This window comes from Salvelinus namaycush, chromosome 1 (genome assembly GCF_016432855.1).
Source record: "Salvelinus namaycush isolate Seneca chromosome 1, SaNama_1.0, whole genome shotgun sequence".
NCBI classification, from domain to species: Eukaryota; Metazoa; Chordata; class Actinopteri; order Salmoniformes; family Salmonidae; genus Salvelinus; species Salvelinus namaycush.
Window position 1 is genome coordinate 83,835,956 of NC_052307.1, and position 17,152 is coordinate 83,853,107.

At 46.2% G+C, this 17,152-nt stretch overlaps 1 pseudogene; it reads left to right on the top strand.

Moving 5' to 3' along the window:
- Nucleotides 1–4,178: 4,178 nt before the first annotated feature.
- Nucleotides 4,179–17,152, top strand: part of LOC120053404 — a 68,715-nt pseudogene continuing 55,741 nt past the window's right edge.

Consider the following 17,152-nt stretch of genomic DNA (forward strand, 5'->3'; position numbering starts at 1 on the left):
AGCAGAGGGAGCACCCCCCTATCCACATCGACGGGACAGTAGTGGAGAGGGTAGTAAGTTTTAAGTTCTTCGGCGTACACATCACGGACAAACTGAATTGGTCCACCCACACAGACAGCGTTGTGAAGAAGGCGCAGCAGCGCCTCTTCAACCTCAGGAGGCTGAAGAAATTTGGCTTGTCACCAAAAGCACTCACAAACTTCTACAGATGCACAATCGAGAGCATCCTGTCGGGCTGTATCACCGCCTGGTACGGCAACTGCTCCGCCCACAACCGTAAGGCTCTCCAGAGGGTAGTGAGGTCTGCACAACGCATCACCGGGGGCAAATTAACATCTGCTAACCATGTGTATGTGACAAATAACATTTGATTTGATTTATATTGTGATCAATACATCCGATGGATTTGGATACCGCTTTCAAGCTCATTTCTGCAGCGTTAGTAAAGATGTGATCAATACATGTTGATGATTTCATTCCTGTGCTGTTTGTAAATATCCTGGTAGGTTGACTGACAACCTGAACCAGGTTGGAGGAACTGGTTACAGTTTGAAGCTTTTTCTTGAGTGGGCAGCTTGATGAAAGCCAGTCAATATTTAAATCACCCAGAAAATATACCTCTCTGTTGATATCACATACATTATCAAGCATTTCACACATATTATCCAGACACTGACTGTTAGCACTTGGTGGTCTATAGCAGCTTCCCACCAGAATGGGCTTTAGGTGAGGCAGATGAACCTGTAGCCATATTACTTCAACAGTATTTAACATGAGATCCTCTCTAAGCTTGACAGGAATGTGGTTCTGAATATAAACCGCAACACCTCCACCATTGGCATTTCTGTCTCTTTAGGTCAACATTACTAAACACAGTAACAGTATGTTGTCTGTTGTGTAACCACTCAAAGAGGAGGTCAGCAGGTCATTGATCCATTGCTTCACCTCTTTCTTAGTGTAAATCCCAAATAGCACCCTACTCCCTACATAGTGCACTATAAAGTAGTGTGTAGTGTAACTATAGTACTATGTAGGGAGTAAAGTACCATTTGGGACCAACATCTGTTTTCTGTTCCAGGACTTGTGCAATAAAGTATATCCTCTTTAGCTGTTAAAGAGAGCAGACAGACAGACAGACAGACAGACAGACAGACAGACAGACAGACAGACAGACAGACAGACAGACAGACAGACAGACAGACAGACAGACAGACAGACAGACACAGGGTATTGTAGTATTGTCCACTGTGACAGACAGACAGGGTATTGTAGTATTGTCCACTATGACAGACAGACAGACAGGGTATTGTAGTATTGTCCACTGTGACAGACAGACAGACAGACAGGGTATTGTAGTATTGTCCACTGTGACAGACAGACAGACAGGGTATTGTAGTATTGTCCACTGTGACAGACAGACAGGGTATTGTAGTATTGTCCACTGTGACAGACAGACAGGCTATTGTAGTATTGTCCACTGTGACAGACAGACAGGGTATTGTAGTATTGTCCACTGTGACAGACAGACACACGGTACCTTTACCCCAAATCAAATCAAATTGTATTGGTCACATACACATGTTTAGCAGATATTATTGTGAGTGTAGCAAAATGCTTGTGTTTCTAGTTCCGACAATGTAGCAATATCTAACAAGTAATATCTAATATCAAAGTAATATATTTTCTATTTATTTTATTTTTTTCTATTTTTTTTTTCTCTCCTTTTTCTCACCGAATTCGTGTTTTCCAATTGGTAGTTACAGTCTTGTCTCATTGCTGCAACTCCCATACAGACTTGGGAGAGGCGAAGGTCGAGAGCCATGCGTCCCCCGAAACACAACCCAATTGCTTCTTGACACAATGCCCACTTAACCCGGAAGCCAGATGCACCAACGTGTCAGAGGAAACACCGTACATCTGGCGACCGTGTCAGCGTGCACTGCACCCGGCCCGCCCGAAGAGTTGCAAGTGCGCGATGGGACAAGGACATCCCTGCCAGCCAAACCCTCCCCTAACCCGGACGACGTTGGGCCAAATGTGGCCGGCTGCGACAGAGCCTGGACTCAAACCCAGAATCTCTAGTGGCACAGCTAGAACTGCGATGACCACCTTAGACCACTGCGCCACTCGGGAGGCCAACAAGTAATATCTAACAAGTAATATCTAACAATTCCGCAACAAATATCTAACGGAATAAGGAATGGAATAATAATATTTAAATATATGGACGAGCAATGACAGAGCGGCATAGGCTAAGATGCAATAGATAGTATAGAATACAGTATATACATATGAGATGAGTAATGCAAGACATGTAAACATTATTAAAGTTGCATTATTAAAGTGGCCAATGATTTCAAGTCTGTATGTAGGCAGCAGCCTCTCTGTGCTAGTGATGGCTGTTTAACAGTCTGATGGCCTTGAGATAGAAGCTGTTTTTCACTCAGCCTTGATGCACCTGTACTGAGCTCGCTTTCTGGATGGTAGTGGTGTGAACAGGCAGTGGCTCAGGTGGTTATTGTCCTTCCTGTGACATCGGGTGCTGTAGCTGTCGTAGAGGGCAGGTAGTTTGTCCCCGGTGATGCGTTGTGCAGACCTCACTACCCTCTGGAGAGCCTTGTGGTTGTGGTCGGTGCAGTTGCCGTTCCAGGCGGTGATACAGCCCGACAGGATGCTCTCGATTGTGCATCGGTAAAAGTTTGTGAGGGTTTTAGGTGACAAGCCAAATGTCTTCAGCCTCCTGAGGTTGAAGAGGCGCTGTTGCACCTTCTTCACCACGCTGTCTGTGTGGGTGGACCATTTCAAAATGTCAGTGATGTGTACGCAGAGGAACTTAAAACGTTCCACCTTCTCCACTACTGTCCCGTCGATGTGGATAGGGGGGTGCTCCCTCTGCTGTTTCCTGAAGTCCACGATCAGCTGCTTTGTTTTGTTGACGTTGAGTGAGAGATTATTATCTTGACACCACACTCCGAGGGCCCTCACCTCCTCCCTGTAGGCTGTCTTGTCGTTGTTGGTAATCAAGCCTACCACTGTGGTGTCGTCTGCAAACTTGATGATTGAGTTGGAGGCGTGCATGGCCACGCAGTCGTGGGTGAACAGGGAGTACAGGAGGGGACTGAGCACGCACCCTTGTGGGGCCCCAGTGTTGAGCATCAGTGAAGTGGAGATGCTGTTTCCTACCTTCACCACCTGGGGGCGGCCCTTCAGGAAGTTCTTGACCCAATTGCACAGGGCGGGATTGAGACCCAGGGCCTCAAACTTAATGATGAGCTTGGAGGGTACTATGGTGGTGAATGCTGAGCTGTAGTCAATGCACAGAATTCTTAAATAGGTATTCCTCTTGTCCAGATGGGAAAGGATAGTGTGCAGTATGATGGCGATTGCATCGTCTGTGGATCTATTGGGGCGGTAAGCAAATAGAATTGGGTTTAGGGTGTCAGGTAAGATGGAGGTGATATGACCCTTGACTAGTCTCTCAATCTCTTCATGATGACAGAAGTGAGTGCTATGGGGCGACAGTCATTTAGTTCAGTTACCTTTTGGCTTTTTGGGTACAGAAACAATGATGGCCATCATGAAGCATGTTGGGACAGCAAACTGGGATAAGGAGTGATTGATTATGTCCGTAAACACACACCAGCCAGCTGGTCTGCGCGGCTAGGGATGCCGCCTGGGCCGGCAGCCTTGCGAGGGTTAACACGTTTAAATATCTTACTCACGTCGGCCACGGAGAAGAAGTGCCCACAGGCCTTGGTAGCGTTGGTGGCACTGTATTATCCTCAAAGTGGGCAAAGAAGGTGTTTACTTTGTCTGGAAGCAAGACATCGGTATCCGTGACGTGGCTGATTTTCCTTTTGTAGTCCGTGATTGTGTGTAGATCGTCGACGTCTCGTCGACTCCACTTTTGTCGACATTTGAATGGTTTTATTTCTATTAACCTTTAAGTAAGAACAAATTCTTATTTACGAAACTCGGATGACGCCAATTGTGCAATTGGTGTTATTCTCTGAGGCCGGAACATATCCCAGTCCCTGTGATCAAAACAATCTTGAAACGTGGATTCCGATTGGTCAGACCGGCATTAAATAGTCCTTAGCACGGGTACTTCCTGTTTAAGTTTCTGCCTAATAGGAAGGGAGGAGCAAAATGGAGATGTGGTCAGATTTGACGAAAGGATGGCGGGGGAGGGCCCTGTAAGCACCGCGAAAGTTAGAGTAGCAATGATCCAGTGTTTTTCCAGCGCGAGTGCTACAGTCGATATGCTGATAGAATTTAGGTAGCCTTGTTCTCAAATCTTCCTTGTTAAAATCCCCAGCTACAATAAATGCAGCCTCAGGATATATGGTTTCCAGTTTGCATAAAGTCCATTGAAGATCCTTGAGGGCCGTCGTGGTGTCGGCTTGAGGGGGGACACGGCTCTGACAATAACCAAAGATAATTCTCTTGGGAGATAATATGGTCGCCATTTGATTGTGAGGAATTCTAGGTCAGGTGAACAAAAAGACTTGAGTTCCTGTTGTTATGATTACACCATGAGTCGTTAATCATTAAACATACAGCCCCGCCCTTCTTCTTCCCAGAGACGTTTTGTCACGACTTCAACCGAGGCAGGCTCTCCTTCCCGTTCGGGCGGGGCTCGGCGGTCGTCGTCACCGGCCTACTAGCTGCCACTGACTCTTTTTCCTCCCCCTCCTTATGTGTTAATTTGTATCACCTGTGTTGAGGTGATTTATAATTAGTGGGGCTTTATTAGTCAGCCAGCCCGTACGCTTCTTTGTGCGGGATTGTTCATTTGTAGCTTTGGATTTCGGGAGTGGTTTAGGTATTGTGGACTGGGTTTGTCTCCCGTGTTTTTGGACAGTTGTTTATGACACCCAGTAAGTCCGTGTTGGACATTTTGTTTGCCAGTTGGGCATTAAAGAATCAACGTATTGAAGCTCTGCTGTTCCTGCGTCTGACTTCACACCCCCCGACACCCAGGGCGTTACACGTTTATTCCTGTCGGCGCGATGCACTGAGAATCCAGATGGCGACTCCGACAGCATATCCCGAGAGAGCCACGTTTACGTAAAACAGAGTATGTTACAATCCCTGATGTCTCTCTGGAAAGCAACCCTCGCCCTGACTTCATCACCCTTGTTATCTAGGGACTGGACATTAGCGAGTAATATACTCGGGAGCGGTGGGTGGTGTGCGCGCCTCCGAAGTCTGACCAGAAGACCGGTCTGTCTTCCTCTTCTCCGGCAGCGTTGTTTTGGATCGGCCTCTGGAGTCAGTTCAATTGCCCTGAGTGGTGCGGACAAAGGATCCGCTTCGGGAAAATCGTATTCCTGGTCGTAGTGCTGGTTGTGCTGGTAAGTTGACGTCTCTCTGATATCCAATAGTTCTTCCCGGCTGTACGTAATAAAACTTGAGATTTTCTGGGCTAACAATGTAGGAAATAATACATAATTTTTTTTTTTTAAACTGCAAGTTTCCTAAGGACTAGAAGCAAGGCAGCCCTCTCTGTCAGCTCCATCCTGAGCGATATGGTGTGTATGTACTGAGCTGCTTTACTAAACCTGCTAATGGTTTTATTACAGTTGTATTGACTGATGCTGTCTTACTGGTGCAGAGAAAGGCATCCTTAGTGCTGATGGTTTTGCTGCATTGGTGGCAGGAGGAGGATTGTGTCTGGGAGGAGACCATGCTGAAGTGATGTCCGTTCTGCGTACATCTCTCTCTGGCCTTCGCCTCTCTCCTCTCGTCTTTGTCTCGACTTTTCTCTCCATCCTTTTCCTGCAGGTGGAAGAACGGGGATTACAGAATGAGGTCAGACAGGACAGCTACCCTCTCTCTCCGTTCCTCCTTTCCCTGCCTAGAAACAGAATGAGGTCAGACAGTACAGCTACCCTCTCTCTCTCCGTTCCTCCTTTCCCTCCCTAGAAACATAATGAGGTCAGACAGTACAGCTACCCTCTCTCTCTCCGTTCCTCCTTTCCCTGCCTAGAAACAGAATGAGGTCAGACAGTACAGCTACCCTCTCTCTCTCCGTTCCTCCTTTCCCTGCCTAGAAACAGAATGAGGTCAGACAGTACAGCTACCCTCTCTCTCCGTTCCTCCTTTCCCTGCCTAGAAACAGAAAGAGGTCAGACGGTACATCTACCCTCTCTCTCCGTTCCTCCTTTCAATTTACTGCAGTTTATCCGACAACGTCTTAAGCCTGACAGCAATGACATGGTGGTGACCTGCTTCGGTCTATACCGTGTTGCTGCTAGGTTAATGACATGGTGGTGACCTGCTTCAGTCTATACAGTGTTGCTGCTAGGTTAATGACATGGTGGTGACCTGCTTCAGTCTATACGGTGTTGCTGCTAGGTTAATGACATGGTGGTGACCTGCTTCAGTCTATACGGTGTTGCTGCTAGGTTAATGACATGGTGGTGACCTGCTTCAGTCTATACGGTGTTGCTGCTAGGTTAATGACATGGTGGTGACCTGCTTCAGTCTATACGGTGTTGCTGCTAGGTTAATGACATGGTGGTGACCTGCTTCAGTCTATACCGTGTTGCTGCTAGGTTAATGACATGGTGGTGACCTGCTTCAGTCTATACCGTGTTGCTGCTAGGTTAATGACATGGTGGTGACCTGCTTCAGTCTACACAGTGTTGCTGCTAGGTTAATGACATGGTGGTGACCTGCTTCAGTCTATACCGTGTTGCTGCTAGGTTAATGACATGGTGGTGACCTGCTTCAGTCTACACAGTGTTGCTGCTAGGTTAATGACATGGTGGTGACCTGCTTCAGTCTATACAGTGTTGCTGCTAAGTTAATGACATGGTGGTGACCTGCTTCAGTCTATACAGTGTTGCTGCTAGGTTAATGACATGGTGGTGACCTGCTTCAGTCTATACAGTGTTGCTGCTAGGTTAATGACATGGTGGTGACCTGCTTCAGTCTATACCGTGTTGCTGCTAGGTTAATGACATGGTGGTGACCTGCTTCAGTCTATACGGTGTTGCTGCTAGGTTAATGACATGGTGGTGACCTGCTTCAGTCTCTACAGTGTTGCTGCTAGGTTAATGACATGGTGGTGACCTGCTTCAGTCTATACAGTGTTGCTGCTAGGTTAATGACATGGTGGTGACCTGCTTCAGTCTATACGGTGTTGCTACTAGGTTAATGACATGGTGGTGACCTGCTTCAGTCTATACCGTGTTGCTGCTAGGTTAATGACATGGTGGTGACCTGCTTCAGTCTATACCGTGTTGCTGCTAGGTTAATGACATGGTGGTGACCTGCTTCAGTCTATACAGTGTTGTTGCTAGGTTAATGACATGGTGGTGACCTGCTTCAGTCTATACAGTGTTGCTGCTAGGTTAATGACATGGTGGTGACCTGCTTCAGTCTATACCATGTTGTTGCTAGGTTAATGACATGGTGGTGACCTGCTTCAGTCTATACGGTGTTGCTGCTAGGTTAATGACATGGTGGTGACCTGCTTCAGTCTATACAGTGTTGCTGCTAGGTTAATGACATGGTGGTGACCTGCTTCAGTGTTGCTGCTAGGTTAATGACATGGTGGTGACCTGCTTCAGTCTCTACAGTGTTGCTGCTAGGTTAATGACATGGTGGTGACCTGCTTCAGTCTATACCGTGTTGTTGCTAGGTTAATGACATGGTGGTGACCTGCTTCAGTCTATACTGTGTTGCTGCTAGGTTAATGACATGGTGGTGACCTGCTTCAGTCTCTACAGTGTTGCTGCTAGGTTAATGACATGGTGGTGACCTGCTTCAGTCTATACAGTGTTGCTGCTAGGTTAATGACATGGTGGTGACCTGCTTCAGTCTATACAGTGTTGCTGCTAGGTTAATGACATGGTGGTGACCTGCTTCAGTCTATACAGTGTTGCTGCTAGGTTAATGACATGGTGGTGACCTGCTTCAGTGTTGCTGCTAGGTTAATGACATGGTGGTGACCTGCTTCAGTCTCTACAGTGTTGCTGCTAGGTTAATGACATGGTGGTGACCTGCTTCAGTCTATACAGTGTTGCTACTAGGTTAATGACATGGTGGTGACCTGCTTCAGTCTATACAGTGTTGCTGCTAGGTTAATGACATGGTGGTGACCTGCTTCAGTCTACACAGTGTTGCTGCTAGTTTAAAGACATATTGGTGACCTGCTTCGGTCTATACAGTGTTGCTGCTAGGTTAAAGACATATTGGTGACCTGCTTCAGTCTATACAGTGTTGCTGTTAGGTTAATGACATGGTGGTGACCTGCTTCAATCTGTACAGTGTTGCTGCTAAGCTTGGCCTGTTTCTCTGTCATTGTGCCAATTAAGACCAATTAATGTTTGAATTGTTACTTTTGTCACTGATTGAATGAAACTAAGCAACATTTATCAATAACAAACAACTTGCATAATTAGGTCTGGTTGTCACATTAACAAAGCAGAACCTTAAATTGTGATTAGTTGACTTGAGTGTGTTACTCTCACTACTGTATACAGAGATGAATGCTGTATGGTTACTAGTCCTTATATAGGCCCCAGATGACCTCTACTGACCAGGAGCTGTATGGTTACTAGTCCTTATATAGACCCCAGATGACCTCTACTGACCAGGAGCTGTATGGTTACTAGTCCTTATATAGACCACAGATGACCTCTACTGACCAGGAGCTGTATGGTTACTAGTCCTTATATAGACCCCAGATGACCTCTACTGACCAGGAGCTGTATGGGTACTAGTCCTTATATAGACCCCAGATGACCTCTACTGACCAGGAGCTGTATGGTTACTAGTCCTTATATAGACCCCAGATGACCTCTACTGACCAGGAGCTGTATGGTTACTAGTCCTTATATAGACCCCAGATGACCTCTACTGACCAGGAGCTGTATGGTTACTAGTCCTTATATAGACCCCAGATGACCTCTACTGACCAGGAGCTGTATGGTTACTAGTCCTTATATAGACCCCAGATGACCTCTACTGACCAGGAGCTGTATGGTTACTAGTCCTTATATAGACCCCAGATGACCTCTACTGACCAGGAGCTGTATGGTTACTAGACCTTATATAGACCCCAGATGACCTCTACTGACCAGGAGCTGTATGGTTACTAGTCCTTATATAGACCACAGATGACCTCTACTGACCAGGAGCTGTATGGTTACTAGTCCTTATATAGACCCCAGATGACCTCTACTGACCAGGAGCTGTATGGTTACTAGTCCTTATATAGACCCCAGATGACCTCTACTGACCAGGAGCTGTATGGTTACTAGTCCTTATATAGACCACAGATGACCTCTACTGACCAGGAGCTGTATGGTTACTAGTCCTTATATAGACCCCAGATGACCTCTACTGACCAGGAGCTGTATGGTTACTAGTCCTTATATAGACCCCAGATGACCTCTACTGACCAGGAGCTGTATGGTTACTAGTCCTTATATAGACCCCAGATGACCTCTACTGACCAGGAGCTGTATGGTTACTAGTCCTTATATAGACCACAGATGACCTCTACTGACCAGGAGCTGTATGGTTACTAGTCCTTATATAGACCCCAGATGACCTCTACTGACCAGGAGCTGTATGGGTACTAGTCCTTATATAGACCCCAGATGACCTCTACTGACCAGGAGCTGTATGGTTACTAGTCCTTATATAGACCCCAGATGACCTCTACTGACCAGGAGCTGTATGGTTACTAGTCCTTATATAGACCCCAGATGACCTCTACTGACCAGGAGCTGTATGGTTACTAGTCCTTATATAGACCCCAGATGACCTCTACTGACCAGGAGCTGTATGGTTACTAGTCCTTATATAGACCCCAGATGACCTCTACTGACCAGGAGCTGTATGGTTACTAGTCCTTATATAGACCCCAGATGACCTCTACTGACCAGGAGCTGTATGGTTACTAGACCTTATATAGACCCCAGATGACCTCTACTGACCAGGAGCTGTATGGTTACTAGTCCTTATATAGACCACAGATGACCTCTACTGACCAGGAGCTGTATGGTTACTAGTCCTTATATAGACCCCAGATGACCTCTACTGACCAGGAGCTGTATGGTTACTAGTCCTTATATAGACCCCAGATGACCTCTACTGACCAGGAGCTGTATGGTTACTAGTCCTTATATAGACCACAGATGACCTCTACTGACCAGGAGCTGTATGGTTACTAGTCCTTATATAGACCCCAGATGACCTCTACTGACCAGGAGCTGTATGGTTACTAGTCCTTATATAGACCCCAGATGACCTCTACTGACCAGGAGCTGTATGGTTACTAGTCCTTATATAGACCCCAGATGACCTCTACTGACCAGGAGCTGTATGGTTACTAGTCCTTATATAGACCCCAGATGACCTCTACTGACCAGGAGCTGTATGGTTACTAGTCCTTATATAGACCACAGATGACCTCTACTGACCAGGAGCTGTATGGTTACTAGTCCTTATATAGACCCCAGATGACCTCTACTGACCAGGAGCTGTATGGTTACTAGTCCTTATATAGACCCCAGATGACCTCTACTGACCAGGAGCTGTATGGTTACTAGTCCTTATATAGACCACAGATGACCTCTACTGACCAGGAGCTGTATGGTTACTAGTCCTTATATAGACCACAGATGACCTCTACTGACCAGGAGCTGTATGGTTACTAGTCCTTATATAGACCCCAGATGACCTCTACTGACCAGGAGCTGTATGGGTACTAGTCCTTATATAGACCCCAGATGACCTCTACTGACCAGGAGCTGTATGGTTACTAGTCCTTATATAGACCCCAGATGACCTCTACTGACCAGGAGCTGTATGGTTACTAGTCCTTATATAGACCCCAGATGACCTCTACTGACCAGGAGCTGTATGGTTACTAGTCCTTATATAGACCCCAGATGACCTCTACTGACCAGGAGCTGTATGGTTACTAGTCCTTATATAGACCCCAGATGACCTCTACTGACCAGGAGCTGTATGGTTACTAGTCCTTATATAGACCCCAGATGACCTCTACTGACCAGGAGCTGTATGGTTACTAGACCTTATATAGACCCCAGATGACCTCTACTGACCAGGAGCTGTATGGTTACTAGTCCTTATATAGACCACAGATGACCTCTACTGACCAGGAGCTGTATGGTTACTAGTCCTTATATAGACCCCAGATGACCTCTACTGACCAGGAGCTGTATGGTTACTAGTCCTTATATAGACCCCAGATGACCTCTACTGACCAGGAGCTGTATGGTTACTAGTCCTTATATAGACCACAGATGACCTCTACTGACCAGGAGCTGTATGGTTACTAGTCCTTATATAGACCCCAGATGACCTCTACTGACCAGGAGCTGTATGGTTACTAGTCCTTATATAGACCCCAGATGACCTCTACTGACCAGGAGCTGTATGGTTACTAGTCCTTATATAGACCACAGATGACCTCTACTGACCAGGAGCTGTATGGTTACTAGTCCTTATATAGACCACAGATGACCTCTACTGACCAGGAGCTGTATGGTTACTAGTCCTTATATAGACCACAGATGACCTCTACTGACCAGGAGCTGTATGGTTACTAGTCCTTATATAGACCCCAGATGACCTCTACTGACCAGGAGCTGTATGGTTACTAGTCCTTATATAGACCACAGATGACCTCTACTGACCAGGAGCTGTATGGTTACTAGTCCTTATATAGACCCCAGATTACCTCTGCTGACCAGGAGCTGTATGGTTACTAGTCCTTATATAGACTACAGATGACCTCTACTGACCAGGAGCTGTATGGTTACTAGTCCTTATATAGACCACAGATGACCTCTACTGACCAGGAGCTGTATGGTTACTAGTCCTTATATAGACCCCAGATGACCTCTACTGACCAGGAGCTGTATGGTTACTAGTCCTTATATAGACCCCAGATGACCTCTACTGACCAGGAGCTGTATGGTTACTAGTCCTTATATAGACCACAGATGACCTCTACTGACCAGGAGCTGTATGGTTACTAGTCCTTATATAGACCACAGATGACCTCTACTGACCAGGAGCTGTGTGGTTACTAGTCCTTATATAGACCCCAGATGACCTCTACTGACCAGGAGCTGTATGGTTACTAGTCCTTATATAGACCACAGATGACCTCTACTGACCAGGAGCTGTGTGGTTACTAGTCCTTATATAGACCCCAGATGACCTCTACTGACCAGGAGCTGTGTGGTTACTAGTCCTAATATAGACCACAGATGACCTCTACTGACCAGGAGCTGTATGGTTACTAGTCCTTATATAGACCACAGATGACCTCTACTGACCAGGAGCTGTGTGGTTACTAGTCCTTATATAGACCCCAGATGACCTCTACTGACCAGGAGCTGTGTGGTTACTAGTCCTTATATAGACCACAGATGACCTCTACTGACCAGGAGCTGTGTGGTTACTAGTCCTTATATAGACCCCAGATGACCTCTACTGACCAGGAGCTGTGTGGTTACTAGTCCTTATATAGACCCCAGATGACCTCTACTGACCAGGAGCTGTGTGGTTACTAGTCCTTATATAGACCACAGATGACCTCTACTGACCAGGAGCTGTATGGTTACTAGTCCTTATATAGACCCCAGATGACCTCTACTGACCAGGAGCTGTATGGTTACTAGTCCTTATATAGACCACAGATGACCTCTACTGACCAGGAACTGTATGGTTACTAGTCCTTATATAGACCCCAGGTGACCTCTACTGACCAGGAGCTGTGTGGTTACTAGTCCTTATATAGACCCCAGGTGACCTCTACTGACCAGGAGCTGTATGGTTACTAGTCCTTATATAGACCACAGATGACTTCTACTGACCAGGAGCTGTATGGTTACTAGTCCTTATATAGACCCCAGATGACCTCTACTGACCAGGAGCTGTGTGGTTACTAGTCCTTATATAGACCCCAGATGACCTCTACTGACCAGGAGCTGTATGGTTACTAGTCCTTATATAGACCCCAGATGACCTCTACTGACCAGGAGCTGTATGGTTACTAGTCCTTATATAGACCCCAGATGACCTCTACTGACCAGGGGCTGTATGGTTACTAGTCCTTATATAGACCCCAGATGACCTCTACTGACCAGGAGCTGTATGGTTACTAGTCCTTATATAGACCCCAGATGACCTCTACTGACCAGGAGCTGTATGGTTACTAGTCCTTATATAGACCCCAGATGACCTCTACTGACCAGGAGCTGTATGGTTACTAGTCCTTATATAGACCACAGATGACCTCTACTGACCAGGAGCTGTATGGTTACTAGTCCTTATATAGACCACAGATGACCTCTACTGACCCGGAGCTGTATGGTTACTAGTCCTTATATAGACCCCAGATGACCTCTACTGACCCGGAGCTGTATGGTTACTAGTCCTTATATAGACCCCAGATGAACTCTACTGACCTGGAGCTGTATGGTTACTAGTCCTTATATAGACCACAGATGACCTCTACTGACCAGGAGCTGTATGGTTACTAGTCCTTATATAGACCCCAGATGACCTCTACTGACCAGGAGCTGTGTGGTTACTAGTCCTTATATAGACCACAGATGACCTCTACTGACCAGGAGCTGTATGGTTACTAGTCCTTATATAGACCCCAGATGACCTCTACTGACCAGGAGCTGTATGGTTACTAGTCCTTATATAGACCACAGATGACCTCTACTGACCAGGAGCTGTATGGTTACTAGTCCTTATATAGACCCCAGATGACCTCTACTGACCAGGAGCTGTATGGTTACTAGTCCTTATATAGACCACAGATGACCTCTACTGACCAGGAGCTGTATGGTTACTAGTCCTTATATAGACCCCAGATGACCTCTACTGACCAGGAGCTGTATGGTTACTAGTCCTTATATAGACCACAGATGACCTCTACTGACCAGGAGCTGTATGGTTACTAGTCCTTATATAGACCCCAGATGACCTCTACTGACCAGGAGCTGTGTGGTTACTAGTCCTTATATAGACCACAGATGACCTCTACTGACCAGGAGCTGTATGGTTACTAGTCCTTATATAGACCCCATGTGACCTCTACTGACCAGGAGCTGTATGGTTACTAGTCCTTATATAGACCACAGATGACCTCTACTGACCAGGAGCTGTATGGTTACTAGTCCTTATATAGACCACAGATGACCTCTACTGACCAGGAGCTGTATGGTTACTAGTCCTTATATAGACCACAGATGACCTCTACTGACCAGGAGCTGTATGGTTACTAGTCCTTATATAGACCACAGATGACCTCTACTGACCAGGAGCTGTATGGTTACTAGTCCTTATATAGACCACAGATGACCTCTACTGACCAGGAGCTGTATGGTTACTAGTCCTTATATAGACCACAGATGACCTCTACTGACCAGGAGCTGTATGGTTACTAGTCCTTATATAGACCCCAGATGACCTCTACTGACCAGGAGCTGTATGGTTACTAGTCCTTATATAGACCCCAGATGACCTCTACTGACCAGGAGCTGTATGGTTACTAGTCCTTATATAGACCCCAGATGACCTCTACTGACCAGGAGCTGTATGGTTACTAGTCCTTATATAGACCACAGATGACCTCTACTGACCAGGAGCTGTATGGTTACTAGTCCTTATATAGACCACAGATGACCTCTACTGACCAGGAGCTGTATGGTTACTAGTCCTTATATAGACCCCAGATGACCTCTACTGACCAGGAGCTGTATGGTTACTAGTCCTTATATAGACCCCAGATGACCTCTACTGACCAGGAGCTGTATGGTTACTAGTCCTTATATAGACCACAGATGACCTCTACTGACCAGGAGCTGTATGGTTACTAGTCCTTATATAGACCACAGATGACCTCTACTGACCAGGAGCTGTATGGTTACTAGTCCTTATATAGACCACAGATGACCTCTACTGACCAGGAGCTGTATGGTTACTAGTCCTTATATAGACCCCAGATGACCTCTACTGACCAGGAGCTGTATGGTTTCTAGTCCTTATATAGACCACAGATGACCTCTACTGACCAGGAGCTGTATGGTTACTAGTCCTTATATAGACCCCAGATGACCTCTGCTGACCAGGAGCTGTATGGTTACTAGTCCTTATATAGACTACAGATGACCTCTACTGACCAGGAGCTGTATGGTTACTAGTCCTTATATAGACCACAGATGACCTCTACTGACCAGGAGCTGTATGGTTACTAGTCCTTATATAGACCCCAGATGACCTCTACTGACCAGGAGCTGTATGGTTACTAGTCCTTATATAGACCCCAGATGACCTCTACTGACCAGGAGCTGTATGGTTACTAGTCCTTATATAGACCCCAGATGACCTCTACTGACCAGGAGCTGTATGGTTACTAGTCCTTATATAGACCCCAGATGACCTCTACTGACCAGGAGCTGTATGGTTACTAGTCCTTATATAGACCCCAGATGACCTCTACTGACCAGGAGCTGTATGGTTACTAGTCCTTATATAGACCACAGATGACCTCTACTGACCAGGAACTGTATGGTTACTAGTCCTTATATAGACCCCAGATGACCTCTACTGACCAGGAGCTGTATGGTTACTAGTCCTTATATAGACCACAGATGACCTCTACTGACCAGGAGCTGTATGGTTACTAGTCCTTATATAGACCACAGATGACCTCTACTGACCAGGAGCTGTATGGTTACTAGTCCTTATATAGACCCCAGATGACCTCTACTGACCAGGAGCTGTGTGGTTACTAGTCCTTATATAGACCCCAGATGACCTCTACTGACCAGGAGCTGTGTGGTTACTAGTCCTTATATAGACCACAGATGACCTCTACTGACCAGGAGCTGTATGGTTACTAGTCCTTATATAGACCACAGATGACCTCTACTGACCAGGAGCTGTGTGGTTACTAGTCCTTATATAGACCCCAGATGACCTCTACTGACCAGGAGCTGTGTGGTTACTAGTCCTTATATAGACCCCAGATGACCTCTACTGACCAGGAGCTGTGTGGTTACTAGTCCTTATATAGACCACAGATGACCTCTACTGACCAGGAGCTGTATGGTTACTAGTCCTTATATAGACCCCAGATGACCTCTACTGACCAGGGGCTGTATGGTTACTAGTCCTTATATAGACCCCAGATGACCTCTACTGACCAGGAGCTGTATGGTTACTAGTCCTTATATAGACCCCAGATGACCTCTACTGACCAGGAGCTGTATGGTTACTAGTCCTTATATAGACCCCAGATGACCTCTACTGACCAGGAGCTGTATGGTTACTAGTCCTTATATAGACCACAGATGACCTCTACTGACCAGGAGCTGTATGGTTACTAGTCCTTATATAGACCCCAGATGACCTCTACTGACCAGGAGCTGTATGGTTACTAGTCCTTATATAGACCCCAGATGACCTCTACTGACCAGGAGCTGTATGGTTACTAGTCCTTATATAGACCACAGATGACCTCTACTGACCAGGAGCTGTATGGTTACTAGTCCTTATATAGACCACAGATGACCTCTACTGACCCGGAGCTGTATGGTTACTAGTCCTTATATAGACCACAGATGACCTCTACTGACCAGGAGCTGTATGGTTACTAGTCCTTATATAGACCACAGATGACCTCTACTGACCAGGAGCTGTATGGTTACTAGTCCTTATATAGACCCCAGATGACCTCTACTGACCAGGAGCTGTATGGTTACTAGTCCTTATATAGACCCCAGATGAACTCTACTGACCAGGAGCTGTATGGTTACTAGTCCTTATATAGACCACAGATGACCTCTACTGACCAGGAGCTGTATGGTTACTAGTCCTTATATAGACCACAGATGACCTCTACTGACCAGGAGCTGTATGGTTACTAGTCCTTATATAGACCACAGATGACCTCTACTGACCAGGAGCTGTATGGTTACTAGTCCTTATATAGACCACAGATGACCTCTACTGACCAGGAGCTGTATGGTTACTAGTCCTTATATAGACCACAGATGACCTCTACTGACCAGGAGCTGTATGGTTACTAGTCCTTATATAGACCACAGATGACCTCTACTGACCAGGAGCTGTATGG